Here is a 7,551-nt window from a genome sequence, read left to right on the forward strand (position 1 = left end):
CAATTCACGTTTACAGTTTGAAGAACACCTGCTTGCTTCTGATGAGTTCCTTTAGCTAACCAATGAGTGTTTGCATTATATGACTCATCCAATTACACTAGTTTTCACTAGATGTTGATGGCGCCAATGATCTGCATTGGATGGCGCACATGACCAGTGTTGTATAGTAACGAAGTAAAAATACTTCCCTACTGTACTTAAGTATATTTTGGAGTAATTTATACTTTCCAAGAGCATACATTTTTTTGAGAACTTTCACTTTTACTTCACTACATTTACGAACTCAATTGCATACTTTTACTCCGATACATTTTAAATGTTTGGTTTAATTACTAAGTTAAAAAAAAAAAAAAAAAAAAGAGCGAGAGAGCGAGAGAAACGCAAGTGTTTTGACCCCTACTGACTACAAAGTCGGGTCTTGCCTGGGTTCATTCATCAACACCAATAGGATACGCCTGTTTCGCAAAGCCAGTCTAAATTTATCCTACACTTGGTTGTTTATATTATTTTAAGTGAATTTAACCTTCAAAGTTTACCAAAATGTTTTTAAAAAATGTCATTCAAACTGCACTTACTTTTTACTTATACTTTTCACTACATTACTTGAGTACATCTATTTTTACAGTAATTCTTATACTTAAGTACAAGCCATTTCAGATACTTTAAGACTTATACTCAAGTAACATTTCAGTTAGTGACTTGGACTTTTACCAAAGTCATATTTTGGAGATGTACTTATACTTTTACTTGACTCCGAGATTTCAGTACTTCATACAACACTGCACATGACGCGAAATGAATATAAACGTTAAACCGAAGCATAGAGTAACGAGTAACGTTTGTGTAGTGACTAGTTGTCTATGAAAAAACTTAAAAATAAAAAAGCAAAAAATAAATGTAAATCAAATAGTCACTTGAGGAATAGTGGGTTTCTGGTTTCACGCAGTACAAAAAATTCTCAAAATACGTGAAAAATGCAGTTTGGTTCGTTTATTCCAGGTTTCATCAGGAAAAATAAACATGATACAAAAACTCAAAAAGACTACTTGCCAGATCTGCTGGCCTGGTTTCTGCCTTTGTGCTCACTTCACCTGATTAAGGCTGAGTGACTTGCCTTCTGAAAGGCCTGGTAGCCTGCAGCTAGAAGACTGGAGGACTGGTAAAAACCATAAGCCCACCCACTTTCACCTGAGCTACCTGGAGTCCATGTATTTACAGGTGCTGGTCATAAAATTAGAATATCATGAAAAAGTAGATTGATTTCAGTAATTCCATTTAAAAAGTGAAACTTGTATATTATATTCATACATTACATACAAACTCATATATTTCAGAGTTTATTTTGTTTAATTTTGATGATTACAAATGACAACAAATGAAAATCTCAAATTCATCATATCAGAAAATTAGAATATTACTGAAGACCAATAAAAACAAAGGATTTATAGAAATGTTGGCCAACTGAAAAGTATGAACATGAAAAGTATGAGCATGTACAGCACTCAGTATTTAGTTGGGCCTCCTTTGGCCTGTATTACTGCAGCAATGCGGCGTGGCATGGAGTCGATCAGTCTGTGGCACTGCTCAGGTGTTATGATAGCCCAGGTTGCTCTAATAGTGGCTTTTAGCTCTTCTGAATTGTTGGGTCTGGTGTATTGCATCTTCTTCTTCACAATACCCCATAGATTTTCTATGGGGTTAAGGTCAGGAGAGTTTGCTGGCCAATTAAGAACAGGGATACCATGGTCCTTCAACCAGGTACTGGTAGCTTTGGCACTGTGTGCAGGTGCCAAGTCCTGTTGGAAAATGAAATCTGCATCTCCAAAAAGTTGGTCAGCTGCAGGAAGCATGAAGTGCTCTAAAACTTCCTGGTATGTGGCTGCGTTGACCCTGGACCTCAGAAAACACAATGGACCAACACCAGCAGATGACATGGCACCCCAAACCATCACTGACTGTGGAAACTTTACACTGGACTTCAAGCAATGTGGATGAAGTGCCTCTCTTCTTTTCCTCCAGACTCTGGGACCTTGATTTCCAAAGGAAATGCAAAATTTACTTTCATAAGAGAACATGACTTTGGACCACTCACCAGCAGTCCAGTCCTGTTTCTCTTTAGCCCAGGCAAGACGCTTCTGACGCTGTCTGTGGTTCAAGAGTGGCTTGACACAAGGAATGCGACAGCAGAAACCCATGTCTTTCATACGTCTGTGTGTGGTGGTTCTTGAAGCACTCACTCCAGCTGCAGTCCACTCTTTGTGAATCTCCCCCACATTTTTGAATGGGTTTTGTTTCACAATCCTCTCCAGGGTGCGGTTATCTCTCTTGCTTGTACACTTTTTTCGACCACATCTTTTCCTTCCCTTCGCCTCTCTATTAATGTGCTTGGACACTGAGCTCTGTGAACAGCCAGCCTCTTTAGCGATGACCTTTTGTGTCTTGCCCTCGTTGTGCAAGGTGTCGATGGTCGTCTTTTGGACAACTGTCAAGTCAGCAGTCTTCCCCATGATTGTGTAGCCTATAGAACTAGACTGAAAGACCATTTAAAGGCTTTTGCAGGTGGTTTGAGTTAATTAGCTGATTAGAGTGTGGCACCAGGGGCCATCAATTTTGAACCTTTTCACAATATTCTAATTTTCTGATATGATGAATTTGAGATTTTCATTTGTTGTCATTTGTAATCATCAAAATTAAACAAAATAAACATCTGAAATATATGAGTTTGTATGTAATGTATGAATATAATATACAAGTTTCACTTTTTAAATGGAATTACTGAAATCAATCTACTTTTTCATGATATTCTAATTTTATGACCAGCACCTGTATATACCAGACACCCAGACAAAATCAATTAACTAATTAAACAATTTACTAAGAAATAATTGTATTCTAAGCAACTACTTTCAAACAAAAATGCATCAAATAACCAAATAAATACAAACTAACTAAATAATCTAAGTTCTTAAACAAAAATAGAGAAATAGCTCCTACAGTTTGTTTTAAAAATGTAAGGAATAGAAAGTACAGCTACTTGTGTAAAAAATAAGTAATAAGTAATGGAGTAAAGTATACACTGCAAAAAATATAAATCTCAATAAGTTATTTTTTCTTAAAATAAGTGTGTTTTTCCTTGATTTGAGGAGATAAGTAAGACACTTTGCCAATGGAACAAGACAATTTCCTTTTAAAATAAGAAAAAACTATTTTATCGTCTTATTTCAAGTAAATATTATCTAACTATCTTATTTTAAGAGTGAAAATACTCATTCCATTGGCAAATCATCTTATTTACCTGCTCAAATTAAGGCTAAATATACTTAATTTAAGCCATTTTTTACTTCTTTCTGGATTGTTTTTGCAGTGTAGATACCTAAAAAGTGTACTTAAGTACAGTAACAAAGTATTTGTACTTCATTACTTGACACCTCTTTTAATGAGCTCAGATAGTAGGACCCAGAGTTCAAGGCGAGTTTGTGATTATTTTAAAGGTGTTTATTTATAGAACGGAGCTGTGGATCTGCAGTAGCTGCAGGGGGAAGGTGGGACACCGCCCATCACCAGCAACTCTGGTTAGAGAGAAACACAGGTAAGTGACTATGATAAACAGATGGAAGATGATAATCCATGAGAGTCACTAACCTGGTTTAACATTTCAGTCCAGCTCCTTAGAGCGGGGTAGGATTCAGCAACGGACGTGACCCAGAGTGAACCAGATGCAGCAGCCCCACTGAACAGGCAGGGGTCCGAGCCAGGCCAGGGAAAGCAGGAGTCTGTAGCCCAGTTAGGGGTTCTGATCAGAACAGGAAAAGACAGGTTCAGGGTTCCAACAGTCCAACAGAGAGTTTAGCAGTACGTTCAGATGGGAAAAGGCAAGCCTAGTAGTTGAGAGGCAGAACAAGGCATGACATCATGAAAACTACAGTACTCTAAAACTTGCTCCCACCACCGAGCCAAAACAGGAACCGGGCATGCTCAGCGGATAAAAGCCTGGACATGATCAGGAACAACTACGACAATACTAAACACCTCTCTCATTACTGTCTTCCAAACAATGGCATAGAATTCAAACACAGCAACAAAATCTCCAAGTCGGCAACACAAACTCAAAAAACAATGATCAGGCCCCGCTAGCTGGGACTGAGTCATAAATGAAGCAGCAGGAGAAGGTGGATTAGATGAGTGATAATTGGTAACCGGGCAGAGTTAGACAGGTGAATGAAATGAGCAATTAGGTCAGCTATCAGAGACATGAACATGACATAAGCTTCTTTAGATTGAAAGCACAGCAACTGTGATGAGTTGTTTTTTTATTGTTCTTAACATCACAAGCATACAATAAATTGTTATCACTGATCCATTCTTTGGACCTTATACATATCTTTATGAGCTTTTCTACTTTATTAGTTTCAGTGATGTTACAATGGTTGCTGAGCAACAACATTAAACAAAGTAAATAATGGAAAAAGAAAATAATAATAATGATATTTTCTGTCTGGGGGAGTGTTTTTCATTAATATCGGACAGTCTGTTCTTAGAGGCAACCTGGCCTCCATCTGCAGTTATGCATTGCCAAAATCACATGCTAACTTTATGGCTTTATCCAAATCCCTCAAATTGATAAGGACACTTAAGCCACTGTTGGAGAATGTCCCAACTCATCATGATTAACTAGAAACTAGAACTAGAAACTAGAACAAGGAGGTAGGATGCTTCAAAGTGCCAGTGCAGTTAGCGTAAGGACTTCCTGATGTTATAGCTGATGCTAGGAGCTATATTGTTGTCTAATCCTTTGCATGTTATGAGATTTAGGTACTCCATTCACTGAATTGTATACATTGTAATGTATGAAATCTATTGCAATACAATATTATGTATTGCAATGTTCTGGCAAGTGGCTACATTTGTGTAGCTTTTGTTTTTTGTAGTTCTTTTCCAGAAGGCTGTAGTCCCAAATCGCCTAGCATCAATTAGGTTGTATATCCATTGTATAATGACGTCCATAAGGCTGACAGCTGTCTGGATTCAGCACAGCAGTCCAGAGCTGCTGTCCTACCCTAGATAGAGATATTGCTGTTGACACCATGAAATGTGAAAGAAGCTACACGTAAAAAAATCTAAATCTAGATAAGTCATTTTTTTCTTAAAATAAGTGCATTTGTTCTTGAATTGCGGAGGTAAAAGAGACATTTTACAAGACAATTTACACTTAAAATAAGAAAACATAATTGCATCGTCTTATTTCAAGTGCATTTTATCTAATTATCTTATTTTAAGAGTAAAATTACTCATTCCATTGGCAAACTATCTCATTTACCTACTCAAATTAAAGGTGAATACACTTAATTAAGGACATTTTTACTTATTTCTAGATCGTTTTTGCAGTGTAGGAACAGGAGGTAGGAGCTATGAGGAGCTATGAGGTTTTCTGATCAAGCCATGCACCATATAGAAAAAAAAATGTCTGGGGCATTGAAAGGTCTTCTTTAAGAGTTTAGTAGAAATGCTTGGTCTTTAGTATTAAGTCTCTTGAAAAGTATACACACTGGAAAACCGATCTAGAAATAAGGAAACATTTCTTAAATTAAGTGTTTTAATAAGTTTTTACTCTTAAAATAAGACAATTGAATAATATACTCTTGAAATAAGACACTGCAATTGTGTTTTCCTTTTTTTAATGAAAATTGTATTCTTCCATTCTCCTCAATCCAAGAATAAATGCACTGATCTAGATTTCATTTTTTTTAAGTGCACCAGTAAAATTAGCACTATTGTAACTTTTTTTACTCAAGTAAACGTAAAGTCTTTATCATATAAATTCTTCTAGTGTGATTAAAAAGCTGGTAAATGGTAAAATGGCTACTCAAGTACTTACTGTAGTATTTATTGGCTGATAACATCTGATTTAATATTTAACTCTTTGATGTTTCTAGTATATCAAAGTATCAAAACATTTTTTTTTTACATGATTACAATATAAATCTGTGCAGAAGAAACATTTACATATTAATTTTCTTAAAGAGATTAATACAAAGTAGGTTATTCATGTAAGATATAGAAGAATAAAGAACTTATATACTGTTAGCTATAGCTTCACTTAACTCCAGAATTTTGGCTTAAAATAAGCAACAACAAAAAATGGAAAGCAATTTGCCAATAGAACAAGTGAAAACACATAAATGTTAAATCTTGACACAAAAACTAATTTTTGACAACAACAAAAATCACTACAGCTTACAGCTTTTAAATCTTATAATAAGCTTAAGATGTTTAAGGGTAGTAGCCTTCTCCTAAAATGTTGCACCTTACATGTCATCATTTAGTTTTAAGATGTATTCAACTCATTCTTAGTAACATAAATGTGACAGTAATTTAGATTCAGGTGTCAAACCTACTTAACCCTTTAAAGCCCAATCCAAGAAAAAAACAAAACAGAAAATTACTTTTTTTTTGGTTTGAAGTCCTTATTTGGCCTTTTAACAAAATATGTAAAAAGAAAAAACAAAAATAAATTTTTGATATTAATAATTTATTACTATGCGATAAGTCAAGATTATTTTGTATATAGTCTTCTGCCCTCTGTTATCAGGTATATCTGATCGTGTACAATCGGATTTTAAGCAAAGTTTTTACCATTAAATTATGCAAAAGGTGTCAGAGGCAAAACATTTCAGAAACCGTATGTATCAAATACGATACATTTGGCATTACAGGGTTAAGATTAGAAAATTGACATTTAAGGAAGAAGTATCTTAAGTTACTTTTTCTAACCATCACACTGCAAACGTGTCTATATAAAAATATGTAAACAATTCTTAAAATAAGTGTATTTATCCCTAATTTGAGCAGAAAAATAAGAGAATTTGCCAATGGAATGGGTATTTTCTATTCTTAAAATAGGCACGTAAAATAAGAAAATGCAGTCGTTGTTTTTTTTGGTTATTTTAAGAAAAATTAATTTTATTTTTTGCAAAAAAAAATAAGGCGCATTTTCTTGAAGTTAATGTATTCGCCTTGAATTTCAGCAGTTTAGTAAGACCTGTCAACAAAAAAAGTATTTTTATTTTTAAAATAAGATTAATGTTAAACATATTGAGCTTATAGTTGCAGAACAGTGGATTTAATAATGTGAAAACAGGCCCACATGCCGACAAGCATTGGTTATTTCTAATGTCATCCATGCTCCAAATTCATGTCAGCCTCTTTCGGCGGTACTTGGATTCTTGGTTTGATAGAATTTCATGAAAAAAAGCCTAATGAACTGTTTTACAGAGAATTGTCACTTATATATGTTGTTTTTATGCAGTTAATGATAAACCAATTTTTTTATCTACTCATCTTCTTATAACAAGATTTTCATGCTTTACAACTATCATTTAAATACTTCAAACATTTATTCAATGTCAAAAAAGGTTATGTAAATCAAGTAACAACTCAATAAGGTATTTCCAAGACTCTTCATTCATCAGAATTCTCTAATTGTATTAAAAGACATTATCTCTCCTTTAAACGTATCTCTATCAATGGTTTTGACTTGTATTAAGTGTGAAA

Source organism: Cyprinodon tularosa, unplaced genomic scaffold (assembly GCF_016077235.1).
Source record: "Cyprinodon tularosa strain WSP-4 unplaced genomic scaffold, ASM1607723v1 ctg374, whole genome shotgun sequence".
In the NCBI taxonomy this organism is placed as follows: Eukaryota; Metazoa; Chordata; class Actinopteri; order Cyprinodontiformes; family Cyprinodontidae; genus Cyprinodon; species Cyprinodon tularosa.